The sequence below is a fragment of the Podarcis erhardii genome (assembly GCF_964252035.2).
Source record: "Podarcis erhardii genome assembly, chromosome: 6".
Taxonomy (NCBI): Eukaryota; Metazoa; Chordata; class Lepidosauria; order Squamata; family Lacertidae; genus Podarcis; species Podarcis erhardii.
Window position 1 is genome coordinate 24,936,900 of NC_138510.1, and position 15,319 is coordinate 24,952,218.

The window sequence follows — 15,319 nt, forward strand, 5'->3', positions numbered from 1 at the left end:
CTCCCCTCAAAAATTCTCATAAACGCTCTCAGGAACTCATATAACGAGGTTGGCGTTCGCCTTTCCAGGCCTCGGAATGAAGCTGAGCACTACTGCTGCTGAAGATTTGCTTTAGTTAAAGGAAAAGAACAAGACAGCTATTAAAACTTATGAGTGGTGGGAGGAACAGCTTTGAGTCTAAGTAACCTCTTAGCAATGTCAGTAGAAGGATCTGATTGACGTTAGTGGGTGCTGAAGTGAGTCTTTAAGAGCGCTATGCATTAGGTTTGAAAGATCTAGACTTCCTGGAACCACAGGTTCGATTCCTGACAAGGTGACTGGGCTCTTCATTGCACTATGGCAGATAAATGGATTTTTCTGCATTTAGTGGTATGTGTGTTGGGGAGGGGGGGAGTACTTTGGTGACACCTAAAGCAAATCACTGTTTTCTCATTAAATGGGAAACTGTTCTGTTGGTGTGATCATGGGATTATTCACGTGGAAATATATACACATTTCCCTTTCTTTGACTTTGTCTGCAAACAGTGGGGTTTTGTCGAGTTGGCTGGCTTCTGCTCAGGTCTACAACTGTTTATTAGTCCAAAGAGTATCAGTTTAGGATCCTCTGGAAATAAAGTTATGCCCTGTGAATTTGCTATGACTTTTGAAGGACTAGACACTAGCTATGAAGTTATCCTGTTCTCTGCTTATCCAAAACATTCCACTTTATGTGTTTATACTGCATGCAAACCTTTAGTTGGATATATTGAGAAGACGACGGGGAAAGCATGTGTGATCCCTTCCCTGTCAATATGCATGTGGATTTTTGAACAGGACACCTGTAAGGTCTGAACTGTCCATGGCATTCATGACTTGATTAATAATCCTTTTAAGAATAACTAAATAAATGAATAAAATCAAACAACTCAATCATTCAAATACATACATACATACCAGGCGTAGGGATTGGATTTCCATCAGCAGGCAGGATGGGGAAGTTAACTCTTCCCACCCTGGCTGTGATCTCTGTGAATTTCTCCCACCTTGCATGCTAATTAGCATTGGGAAAAGAACTCTCATTGGCACCAATGAGAGCTTTTTATTCTAATCTTGTTTTCTGCACATGTAGCAGTGTGTGTATGTGATTTTACAGAGGCTATGGCTGGATAGAGAAGACATACCATCCACGTCCAGCATGCTGTATCTTGATAACAATCACCCCATGCCTGTAATTCATTTGTTTATTTAAACACACACACACACACCTTGATGGTTATGCCATGTCCTAAGATAGGTTAGCTGGGTGGATTTGGTACTAATTTCCCTAATCGAACTCCAACACCGTAGCCATATATTGCCTTGGGTTTCTCTGCATAATTGAGTTAATACTTAAAAAAAAAAACTTTTATAATTAAGTGTATAATTATGTAGCTGTGTAATTTAGATATTATATTTTATGTAGGGAATCATTGGGAATTTTGGTTATTATATATATATGTTGAGTTTCAATAAAGATCTTTGAAAAAAAATACTAAGAAAAAAACTTAGTTGATTTTGAACATTTTAGTCATATGATATATGTGATGATAGATTCATAAAGGTGATGATAGATTCATTCTGCTTTATCTGCAGGGGGAGGGGTTGCTTAAGATCAATGTTGTATACGCCCATTTCTCAGAAGAAGAAGCCAAAGAGTGGTTTAATTTAGGTTACACCAGCACCCTGCAATGATATCACATTATGGAATTTGGGTGGTACTTGCTGCTACTGTGTCAAAAAGGCTATATTGCATTACACACACACACACACACACACACACACACACACACACACAGTTTCAGCAGCACACTCCACATTATGACATTACCAAAACATGCAACATTGTGTGTTTGTGTGAGTGAGTGGGGATTTCCAGAGCTGATATGGTGGTTCTGCTCCTACCATCAGTTCCTTTGGGGTTTTTGACTTGACCCTATGACTTCTGTGCTAGGGGATGCCGCAGGACTCCAGCGTATTTTCCTCTGCTTTTTAAAGATCTATATAATTTTTCTGGGCGTGGCAATCTGAGCATTTGGAGTGAGGTGCCACCACCATGCACAATTTAGAAACCTATGAGATTTAAAAGAAGTCAAAAGCAATTCATCCCAAGTTGTGCTGCTATGAAATGCCTCCTCCAGTTTTGACCCCTCATTCACATGTGAGGAAAACTGGGAATTATTTATAAGGACTTCTGGGAAAAGCAACAACAGTGTGATCTCAAGTGAAACCGGTGGCAATGATAAAGCCTGGTAAGCAAAAGTGGTGGTTTGGGGATACCTTTTGGGGGGTACTTCCCTCCACAATATTGAGACAAGTTGCAGCCCAGCCATAAAAAAACAGCAGCAAGCCATTAAATGCAGCAACAAATATGAATCAACTTCACATTCCAACAACCTACAGGCTATTATACCCTTGGCCACACACCCAAAGGACAGCAGGAAGGGAGGAAAATGTATACTCCCCTCCTCAGAAGTGCATTCATGTAATGGGTCAGGGTGATGTGGTGCAACACCCCATCCCAAACAGATGCGATCACAGGGTACCCCATTAGAGGGATCTAGTGGGAAGATGAAGACAGGAGTGCCTGGCGTGCTCTGGTCCATGGGGTCACGAAGAGTTGGACATGACTAAATGACTAAACAACAACAGTGGGAAGATTCTGTCCAGAAGCCAAGCATGGGGCAGATGGGACATAGAGCTTCCAGCGGCAGCCTTGGAGGACCACCTAGGTAGACCCTTGTCTTCAGAAGGTCCTCCAGTTCCAGGTTTGATGATGCTCAAGTGTGTGTGGAGGGGGCAAGAATGCCAAAAGCCTAAAGTTGTGGTCAATTTTAAATCTCAGCATGTTATTCCTTCACAGTTGGTTATACCCATTATAGCCCAGGCCTTTGTTCCCTGGGGGCGGGGGTCACTGCAATTGGGTCTGCAATCTTGACTAAACTTCTTTAAAGCATTGTACAAAAAGACTGGCTATAAAAGAAGAAAATTCCTGTTAGGACTTTTACCAGACTATACTTGGTTGTTCTAATTCTTCATATTTGTGCAACATCCTGGGTGTGGGCTTAGGGGCTTTGGGCTAAGGCAGTAGAGCCAACATAAACTGTTGCTCTGGAAATTTCGGTCCCGAATTAAGCAACAGGGACGCAGATCTAACTCATAAACTCAAAGGAGGTCTCCTTACCCTGAACACAGGCACTGACTTTTCCAAAGACTTGCAGACTTCTTCTACCGCTGTATCCTGGATGGTGGCCTTAGTCATTTCCCTGGCTCACAGCAGAGTAGCAATGTTTCTATACAATTCAGATCTAGATAGCATTTTAACTGTGCCTAGAGCTTTACAATGCTAACCTTCGCCTCCAAGGAATCATGTGGAGAAGGTCAATAATAGTAGTATTCTGGAGACTTGGAGACAGTATGGGTTGCCCAGGGTGGCATGAGGCATCCATAGCTGAAATGAGTGCTGGTTCTGGTGTGTGTGTGGAAAGACCGACAGACAGGGAGGGAGATAAAAATAGCAGAAGAGAGCTATTACTGACAATGCCTCTGGGAAGTCTTCGTAATCTTCTCAGAGGCATCTGCTTGGCCTTTGAAGGAAACAGGTTTCTGGACTTACAAGGACATTTAGTCTCTAGACCAAGGGTAGCCAATGTGGTGACTTCCAGATGCTGACAAATTACAACTCCAAATGCCCCAGCCAACAAGGCCAATGGTCAGGGATGAAGGGATTGGTAGTTGGAAAGCATGTGGTGGGCAGCATCATGTTGGCTGCCCCGGTCCAGTCCAGCAAGGATGCTCTTCTAAGCACGTCCCTCTATTGAGCAACAGCCAAAGGGAGGAATCTACAGAAGCCTTACTGGTTACTATCTCTGAGAAGCACAGGTGGCAATGTGGGCAGCAGGCTGGTGGCATAGTTGGCTATGCTGGGTGCTGCTATGGTCCATGTCTTGCAGTGAAGGCTATGCATTGTTCAATGGTGGCTGCTATCTGCCTCATGAATGTGCCACATCCTCAGGAGGAATTCTGCAGTCAATTTCATTTTCCTGAAATAGGCAGGTACATTCCCAGAGAAAATACATATCACCTTGGATTTTATTCTTCCTCATTAGTGTTGTCTTACTTCAGTTATATTTTATATTTAAAAAAAATATACTGCTGAATATTATAAAAAGTCTCTTAAGTCATTTACATTAAAAACCAGTGGTCAATCAAAGTGACTAAGGACGTTATGTATGTAAAACAAATTGTCATTATTAAGTAAAATAGATTTTTTAAAAAAAATATATTAAAAAACCAGTGGTTTGTATCCACTGCCAGTCTCACTCTGAGAAGGCCCATTGAAAATAATGAATGTGAGTAATTTAGGGTCATTAATTTCAGTGGGTCTACTCTGAGTAAAACTTAGCTGGATATGACCTGAACAACAAAAAAAGACAATAAAACTTCCAAAACCTAAGTGAAAACTGAAATGAAGACAAAACGCAACTGTATATTACAAATAAAACCGAGCAGTACATGCACAAGAAAGTTAAAAATAAAAATAAAGAGTCAGAGTCCAGGAAAGTTATAAGTATGGGCACATGCCAAGAAAAATATAAGCCAAATTTCTGGATGTTTTCACACTTGCATATTGAGAAATAGCCCTAATAAGCTGTATACATGCAGGCTCTTTATACATGCAGCTCTTTATACATTCAGTGAATGTGGTTGAAGGCAAGAGCTATAGTCACCAGCTCTGAACCCTTGGATGCAGCAAAGTTCACACACACATACACACACAACCTCTTTACCGCACCAAATAATTATGGAACCTATCACAGAATGCAGATATTTAATTGCATTGTTGCACAGGGTCCAGTTTGCATGAGACCTATGTAGCAAATTAGATAACCCAGCCCTAACAGTGTAATATGTATATGTTACACAAGTGATCATGGCTGACACTTAAAGCATTTAAAGCATTTGGTTGTGAAAATATTGATTAAAAATGTTTGTAAGAGCACCATCGAGGTTTCCCTGCCTGCCCCGCCCCCCTCTCTTTCAAGTTCAGTGAGTAACTGTTTGGATTACAGGTTAAAGCCCCACATGATCCGGTGAAATACTTTCTATTGTATTTAGCTTCTCACTGACATCTATGGATTATTCGGCTTTTGAAAGTCTCTTTCCTGAACTTTTGTTTTTGTTTCTCACCTGGAACAGAAGGTGAAAAGGAACAGCTTTGCCCACAATCAGAAGACTGCCTTTTCTTTCTTCACTGTGTGTGTGCGCTTTGCCTCATGACTGTCGGTGGAAAGATTTCAGATTTCTTGCTCAGCTGTTAGTCACTATGCTTTTAGGAGGAGGTGCAGAAGATGGGTCAGAACCAGGGAGGAGCTCCCTTGCAGAGACAAGGTCATGGCTAGGTAGGTCATTGGGGGTGGGGTTGTACTTTGGTCTGGAGTAGTGGGAGGGGCATGGTTGGAGTTTCTGTGCGGGGGAGATACTACTCAGTAGAGATCTGCACCAGATTTGACTGACGCCCAAGCCAAATTGGGTCTATTCAGAGTGACTTGGGTGTCAGATGTGTCAGGTCCAGACAGTCGTGGATCACTACAGATCAGATTGGTTGACCTTGCGTGATCAGTGGCTGTCAAAGGGCAGGGCATCTAGCAAGTAGGAGAGGCGGTCATGGCAGGAAAATGCAATGGAGAAGGAAAACCTATCTTTGATCACTGGCTGTGTCTTCTGGGAGAAGGCAGGCCCAATATTCTGCTTGCCTGGTGCTCTCCTTCCTGCCTGATGCCTCTCTCCACTGGGATCATGACCTCCACTCAATAGCTGTTTAGTGAGGGGTCAGTCTGGAGGGTTTAGGTCCTGTGGGGTGGGTTTCAGCTGGGATGGGGGAAAGGAGATACTAGGTCTTCTTCCCCTGCCCTTCTTTTGGCTATATGATTAATTAGGGTTTTATTTTATTTATTATTTATTATTTATTATTTATTTAACATAATTGTTGCAACATAAAAGCAAAATATTGCAGATACATACATATATATTTCAAATAAACACATATATATGAAAAAAGAAAAAAAGAGAGAGAAAAGAATAACAGAAAAAAAGAAGAGAGAGAAAATAAAGAGAAAAGAAGAAGCAGAAAAGTTGGAAGAATTGCTTCCAAGTTTATTCTACAAATATCTCAATATGAAAATAATAAAATTTCATTGATTGACTTCCATTGCTTCCACTGCACTTCCTATATACATTTTAATTTAAGCAAGGTTGTATCTGTTATTCCGTATTTTCCCCATACAATCTCACACAAATATTCTAATCAATAAGTTTTCTAAATCTTTCATAAATCTATTCTAAACACAACCAATACCTTAATCCTTGTCTACATAAATAATCATTTAGACATTTCCATTGTTTCTGGATTATATTTTTTGGTTTTTGTCTTCAAATCAGTCAGCTTTGCTAATTCCAAGTATTTGCATAATTTATTCAACCTAATTAGGGTTTTAAAACTGTCCTTAAACATTAGCCTTCCAGGACTGGATCCAGGGTGGGTGGGTGGTGGTCTCCAGGTTGATCCAAGGTGGGTCAACATGATGCCCCATGGTGCTGCACGGGAGAAGATTCTGCATAGTCCCACTACTCAAGCAATTTGGCAGGTGGAATTTTTTTCAAATTGCTATTCAATTGAAGCTCTTGAATTTGGTTTTAAACAATCTAAAATCTCAGCACTTTTTATTGGGCATTGCATTTGCATTATTGAATCATTGCTACTGTACCACTCATTCATTTTCAAGGGATTTGTTTTCTACTGTAGTCTTTTCCATACCATGTCTGGTCCAAATTATCATAACCCACTTCCTATTTTTCTAACTTATTAAATTATCGTTATCTATTTTTCTACATTCCTATCTAGCTTTGTTCCCAACACAGAAACCAATTTCCCTCAGACATTTCACCTAACTAGGAAGTTACTTGAAAAGTTCTGATGATGAAATCCCAAAGCAATAGTAGCATAAAACCTTTATTAGGACCAACTAAAAAAGTCACCAAGATGTTCTGCCTCTAGCAGTAATTGGAACATATGGGTCCCTTGTAAGATACGGAACGGTAGTAAGAAAAAAAGAGGTGATCCTTATGTTAGCAAAACGGAATATTAATTTTTGGCAATGCATTATGTGTAAACTCAACAGAAATTGAATTAGAACATGCTAATCCTCTCCATAGGCAAAATCTCATCCCTAGTTAGCAGAAAGTTATTTTCTTCCAGTTCTAAGATCTGTTCCTAGCTTGATAAATTCACTCATATGGGTTATATCCAACGCTTGTCTCAGTAGGCCCTGTTGACATCAGTGAACCCAAGTGAGTAATGCCCTAACTTGTGTCTACTCTGCGTAAAACTAGCATTGGCTGCAACCCTATAGTTTATATGATGATCACAAGCTAGAAAGTATGGTCTGAGACAGTATGGTCTGAGAAACTGAATAGTGGCATATCTAATCTATGTACACTGATAAAAAATGGTGGTTATAAAGATAATACCATCAAGATAACACACCAATTTCAGCTAGTTAGGGCAGCACTGTGTTGGGTTGAAATTTCCACCTAGGATGAACTTGGCTCAACTGGTCCCAGGTTGCTTCCAGGAAGATTTGTCATCAGGTTTCAATCCATCTTTGCCCACATACATCCCAATTTTCCATTCATGGCTGTCCCATCTTATTCTAAGTAATCTCTTTAAACAAGAATGAATGCTCTGATCCTCTGAGCCCCTTCCATGGGTGAAACTTGTAGCATCAGGCCCTAGACTGGTTTATTTCTGACAGCTATTAATCTTGTTGACACATCATGGCTGACACCAGACATGAGAGTATTTTATTCATCGGCTGGTGAGAAAGTTCTGCCTTTGTGTGTGGGATATGCACGCACACCTCTTAACTGTTTAGCCTGGGCTCAGAATTCATCTCCTCATTAACCAGATATAATTACACCTGACAAACATACTGAATGCACCAAAGCATGAAAGTAAAAGACAGAAGGATTAAATTGATACAAGTCTGTCACCCTGGCAAATAGAGCCCCAGAAAGCTTAAGAAGGAGCAGGATGAATAATTGTTTAAGGATCATCGGCATGATTACAGGGTGTGATCTCACACACTGCACCTGAAGAGTCAGATAATTATGGAAATTACAAAGGAAAATCAATTGGAGTGCCAAGATATGGGGAAAGTTCTGTATTGGTGCACAGTGCCTGAATTGCTATCTAACAGAGCCACTTTATGTTATTTTAAAGGGTGGGATTTTCGATGCATCGCAGGGCAGAATAAAATAACTTTCTTTTTTAAAATAATAAATAAATAAATGAGTTTTTAATACAATACAAAACAGTGAGAGATAACTTTCATACAATACAATCTGTAGACATTTAAGTGAAGATGAAAAGTGGATGTGAAATTGGCATATTTAAATATGAAACAATGTCAAAGGTAGTTCATTGCCATTTTACATCACAAGAATTGGGTGCCCTTAAATCTATTGAAATAAATGGGCTTAAGGACTCCTAACTCTGTGCCAGATCATAGAATCATAGTCTTGTAGAGCTGGAAGGGACCACATGGGTCATCTAAACCAACCCCCCTTTTTACATTTATACCCCACCTTTCTTTCCCATACCCCATTTTTACCCTCACAACAACCCTTTTGTTTGCTAATATTTTTGCCTGGTCTCTCCATCTAAGACTGACACTCTAACCCAGGCATAGGCAAACTCCGCCCTCCAGTTGTTTTGAGACTACAATTCCCATCATCCCTGACCATTGGTCCTGTTAGGTAGGGATGATGGGAGTTGTAGTCCCAAAACATCTAGAGGGCCAAGTTTGCCTATGCCTGCTCTAACCATTACACCACACTGTGGTAGGCCTATTAGAACAAATGAACTGGCAGATAAAGCAGCATGGAGGCAAGGGTTGCAGAGTGGTTTCCAAAAAACAAGGTAATGTAAAAACAGGATAAACAGAAACATGAAAATAATCAACATAAGTTGAATAATTAACAACCTCATAAAAATTATTTGACACATCCGTCTGTATAGGCTTGACAAAAAGGTGGGTTTTTAAACTGGCATCGAAATGAACATAAGATTGTGATGAAACTCACTTCATCAGGATGGTCGCTCCAGAGACATGAAGACACCATCAAAAATGCTTTCTATGAGTCCCAGAGCAATGCCCTTCATTTACCGCAAGGGCAGGTTCGTACAGGAAAAGGCTTTCTCTCAGATATTTGGGCTCCAGGGCATTCAGGGTTTTAAATGTCAACACAGACACATTGAAGTGATCCCAGAATATATGTGGCGATCACACTGTTGAGGCAATCAGCTGTTTTAAAATCAGAGTTACATGGCAGCTTCACTATGTTATGGTAAATGTCTGACATTTGGCAAATGCTGACAATCAGTAATCCACTGACCTGTTTCAGAGAAGTCTGGGTTGCCAGAAAATTCAAATATTTTTGGTAAATCCTCAAGAACTAGTGCTAACTGTCAACATTCATTGTAATTTTGGAACTGACTAGCATTATAACATGGAGCTCAGAGCTGAATTTTTAGCCAGATTAAGAAAACTGTGAGTTAATTTAGACTGCCAAAAATGCCAGTCCCTTGCCAAATCCCTTCTCCCTCATTCATATCATTTAACTTAACTCTGTGTTCTGATGTCCTGACATTCTTCATTTTGCTAGAACACTTCTGCTGTCAATGGTGCATTAGGACATGGTTAGGTTGTGCTAGACATTACAGAAGGTGAAGGAGGATGAGAAATGTGCCTACCATTTTCCATTTAATTTGACTTTGAGAAGCAATGATATGACCCAGGCTACCCATCTTCATACCTAAGCCGGGACTAGAACCTATAATTTCCACTTTGAAGCTTGACATACTAGTCACTCTGCTCCAAGGGCTCCCATTGCAACATCTAAATCTGAATTTGCCCACTAACTCAAATACTCAAATATATTTTGGGCTCATTCAGTTTTCCTTAGACCATGGGTATCCATTGTGGTGCTCTCCAAATGTTGTGGGACTACAACTCCCATCAGCCCTAGCAACTTTAACAAATGGGCCAGGATTATGGGACTTGTAGTCCAAAAACATCTGGAGAGCACCATCTTGGCTGTCTCTGCATTAGGCTAGAAAATCACACAGGGACACTCCAATACTGTCTTTTTAGATCACTTGACTGTCAACCAGCAAATATAGCCTTTGTTGTCTCTTGTTTAGATGGTGCATTTCTTACAAAGGAAGTTGAGATGCTGACGCTTGGAACTCTGGCAAAATGTGGAACCTCTTCTTGCAAGTATTGCTTCTCTAATTTCTTTTAGTTTATCTCTAAAAAACTGACATACCAATTCAATGATTTATTTGGATCTTATTGAACGGGCACAGAAGGCACCAACACCCATATTTCCAACATGGAAGGGACAGTTGTAGTTTTGGAATTCTCTGAATTAAGCACTTAATATGGACACACTGCTAAGCCAACAATTATTTCTTTCATGTATTGCCCAAATTGGATGTTCCTTATGTGCTGCCTTGACTTTTCTTTTGTCTTCAGGTTAAACAGGTTTATAATTCTGAAGAGCAAAATGATAATATGTTGTATAAGCCTTTCACCTGAATGGAGGGACCTACAGTGAAAGGATGCATTTCCTATCATATAGGTCAGAGCTGCACAACTTGCCTGAAGAAGATGTGACTGCACAGTCTCCTCCAGGGGAAAAAAAGTACCCCTTTGTTGTTTAGTTATTTATTCGTGTCCGACTCTTCGTGACCCCATGGACCAGAGCATGCGAGGCACTTCTGTCTTCCACTGCCTCCTGCAGTTTGGTTAAACTCATGCTGGTAGCTTCGAGAACACTGTCCAACCATCTCGTCCTCTGTCGTCCCCTTCTCCTTGTGCCCTCCATCTTTCCCAACATCAGGGTCTTTTCCAGGGAGTCTTCTCTTCTCATGAGGTGGCCAAAGTATTGGAGCCTCAGCTTCACAATCTGTCCTTCCGGTGAGCACTCAGGGCTGATTTCCCCTATGACAGCATAATAGCATTTTGTACTTAAAACTTCATTTTGTCCAATTATTAGCCTCTAGTAGGGTTCTTATCATTTTTATTCATAGATGGCTTCTTGATCTCCTGGTTCCAAAAGCCAGTTTCTTCTTTATAAGTTATCAATCTTTTTCAGTTATCAGCTGTGCACAGACTCAGTGGTGTAGTGTTGGTTGCCGGTGCCCAGGGTGGGCATGCACACATGTGCTAGGTGGAAATGGGGGCGCACCCTTGCTCTGATACTGCTAGAGGAACCCCAACCTCACCAGAGCAAAGCATGGCTGCACTGAGCCACCTGTCCACCCATGGATGGGGGAGCCTAGCCAGCTGTCATGGCCCTTGGCGGGCGAAGAGGAGCCCTGGGTCAGGCTGGGCTGGGGGCACCTAGTTCGCTCCCTCTCAAAAATAGTGTGCCCAAGGTCATGGCCCCTCTGGCACCCCCCTCACTACACCTCTGCACAGACTGAATGTGCATGAGATATGTTCTCTTTTATTTTGGGTGGGGAAAGGAATCAGGTGGAACCGGAGCAAATGGATGATGGCTTCAGAATTAATTCCTTCCAGTAGCACCTTAAAGACCAACTAAGTCAGTTCTTGGTATGAGCTTTCGTGTGCATGCACACTTCTTCAGATACACTGAAACAGAAGTTTCCAGACCCTTCTATATGTGAGGTTGATGGACTTCCATTTCATGCGGCTCAATGTGGTGCCTTCCATAGTTCCAGTTACAGATAGGTAGCCGTGTTGGTCTGCCATAGTCAAAACAAAACAAATTCCTTCCAGTAGCACCTTAAAGACCAACTAAGTCAGTTCTTGGTATGAGCTTTCGTGTGCATGCACACTTCTTCAGATACACTGAAACAGAAGGGTCTGGAAACTTCTGTTTCAGTGTATCTGAAGAAGTGTGCATGCACACGAAAGCTCATACCAAGAACTGACTTAGTTGGTCTTTAAGGTGCTACTGGAAGGAATTTGTTTTGTTTTGACTATGGCAGACCAACACGGCTACCTATCTGTATTCAGAATTAATGATAGGCAGATCCAAGTAATTATGGTTTTGTTCCCATCATCCTACCTGCTGAGTTCTACAAAGGTGACAATGAGGAGGCAGCAGCAGTAGCAGCATAAGACTATTAAATCCAGAGTCTAAAATTACCTAACTGCACATGTACGAAAGCATTTTGGATTGCTTTTCCTTCTACTGGTCCATGGAAGGAAAATTTAGTGAGCCAACTCATATCACTCCAAAGGCTGTGAATATTCCCCATTTTTACCATTGGGGCAGTTTTCTTAAAAACTCATTACAGCGGTACCTCGGGTTACAGGCGTTTCAGGTTACAGACGCTTCAGGTTACAGACGCCGATAACCCAGAAATAGTACCTCGGGTTAAGAACTTTGCTTCAGGATGAGAACAGAAATCGTGCAGCGGTGGCAGTGGGAGGCTCCATTAGCTAAAGTGGTACCTCAGGTTAAGAACAGTTTCATGTTAAGAATGGACCTCCAGAACGAATTAAGTTCTTAACCTGAGGGACCACTGTAAAGGCCTCCTAAAGTGAAAATGAGGCCCTTCTCAGATCCTTTGCAAAACCCAAGTACATCAAAGGAAGGGCATAAGCATAAGTGTATTAATCACATTCATCTATCATCATAATGCAACTTATATTGCAACAAAGCAAGCTTAATGCTTCCTGGCAACATCAAAGATGTATTTCAATCTCAAACTATATCAATGCAAAACCAGTTTGGGGGGGAAGCAAAAATGACATGACTAATATTATCTGTGCTGCTGCACATAAGCACCCACACTAGCACAATTTCATCATAAAATAAACCATTTGTATTTCTCATAAAACTATATATAGATAAAGTAATACAACCAAGAAACTGTGTCAGAGGGTGTGCCAAAGGCTCTTCAGAAAAAGTGGGCATTAAGGAGGGATTTGGTAGACTAGGAAAAGAGGTGGCACCATGAAGGTGCTCTTGATATCACTTCCAAGCATAAGAAGCAATAAGGGTGGAAAAGGAGAGACCTTTGGGCATACAGTTTGAGAGTGTAGGAGTTGGAGGAGTGAAGATCACAGAGTTGTGAATGAATAAGCAGATAAAGCCATGGATGGCACTGGGCCCAGGAGTGAACTGGGTGGGTGCTGGATTAATGATTTATGGAGGCACATTGTGTAAGAACATAAGAACAGTCCTACTGGATTAGGCCAAAGTCTCATCCATTCTCATCATCAAGACCTATGGGAAGCCTGCCAGCAGGACATGAGTGCCATAGTGCTCTCCCCACTTGTGATTCTATGAGAAGGTGCAGATGATCCAATGTGGACTGAAAGAATGGATAAAAGGAGCTGCAAGACTGCAAAGGCAGGCTCTACTCCCACTGGTGATTCAAACAGTGGTCATCACTTGCCATCTCCGGTATAGGCTCAGAGAGCACAAGCGGAACAGGAAACTGGAACATATTAATGTACCTGGGACTGATTTTAAAAGGAAATCTAAGAGAACCAAACTTTATATCATAGAAGCTCAGTGTTGAACAGATTGGCAAGCCAGCTCTAGTTCCACATTTGCAACATGAGAACACGGAATGTATGCATAGTTTTATTTTCTCTGTTAGTTGCAACATTAAAGTTGCTATGAGCAAGAAAGCTTGGGCACCCTGAGCATACCACTGGACTGGGCTGATGACATGCAAGATTGGTGCTACCCAACCTTATCCATAATTCTCCAGATTTTCCTTCTCTCCATACCAAGGTAGGAATTCTCAAGCACTATCAGTGGACTATGCATTTCAGAGGAGTAGCTATTAGGACTGTCACTTGTAAATCTGATCAAAGTAAAAGAGAGTTGATTTCTTTTCAGGCACAGGGAGGGGATATATCCCTGAGGTAACTCCATTATTTCAACTGTTAGGGCAAATTTGTCTTAGTGTTTTTAACTAAAGTCACTTTGTCTCCAGTTCCCAGAATGCTTGTGTATTTGACATATCAAGACATTCTTAGCTTTTTCCCAGTTGGTTTTTCCAATGTCAGATCAATGGACTGAGAGTTTTTGATGTAAAAGAGAATTGATTTATGATTTTCAAAAGGCTGCACAGGTTCAGCTGTTTATTGCGACTGTATCCTAAACAATTTAAAGATACTACCAAGAGAGTGATTCTCTGCCTGCTTACAGTGAAGCCATCCCAGTTAATTTGATGAGTTGACACCAGAAGTAGTTCACTGGGTAGGAGGGATTTGCTATGCTAGCTTCTTGGCAGTTGGGTCCCTGCTGCTGACCAGAAGGGAGATGAGGAGGGGTGAGGTGGCAGGGAGGATGTCACAGTGTGAACTGGTAGAAGCACCAGATTGGCTCGGCCATTGTGTTTGCACCATGCCGACATCCCCACCACCTCACTCTTCTCCCTCCCAGCAAGCAACAGAAAGCTAGTATGGTGGTTCTGCCACACCCAGGGAGCTACTTCTGGCTGACACTACTGTACCTGGATAGTGAGTATGCTGGGGATTCTGTCATCCCATGCAAGACATGTAGTAGGCCTATATTTATTTTATATTAACTTCCTATTTTAAAAAAGTCCAATTGAGATTTCTTCTTAGAAGAAAATTTATCAAACTTTTCTGAAGCTCAATTATTTGGCTTTTGAAAAAGAAAATTAGATAATGGTTTTGTCAGTGGTCTTGTTATTCTCCCCATTTGAAGAATGCCCTCCCTAGTGAAACTTATTTGTCTTTCTCATTAACATTCAGTAGAAATGGGGGGAGGGAATCCAGTTCACCCATGCATTTGATGGTTGAAAGGTGAAGGTATATGACTGTTTTTATATGAATATGGATGTTCTTTGGGATGAATGGTGGGATAGAAAATTCAAAGATGTTGAGGATAATAACAGTAACAATATTTAAAATATCATCTCCATCATCTTAAGGTAAAAGCTCTGTACTGTGTCAGAAGACCCTACTTTAAAAAATAAATGAAATAATGATCATTAATGTTTTTGGGTGGCATGCATATCTGTGGTATGACAAGGTTAAAGCACATAAAGCATTTAAAAATCATATTGTCAGAAAAGCATTGTTCAATGTCTGGACAAGATATAAAGACTTACTTGAAAATAAAACCCCAAGGTGGCTATCACCCATGGAAGCGAAGGCTCTGAAAAAACTCAATATGGAGGCCAACTGGCCAAAATATTGGGAGATTTTGGAACAGGAGGGTG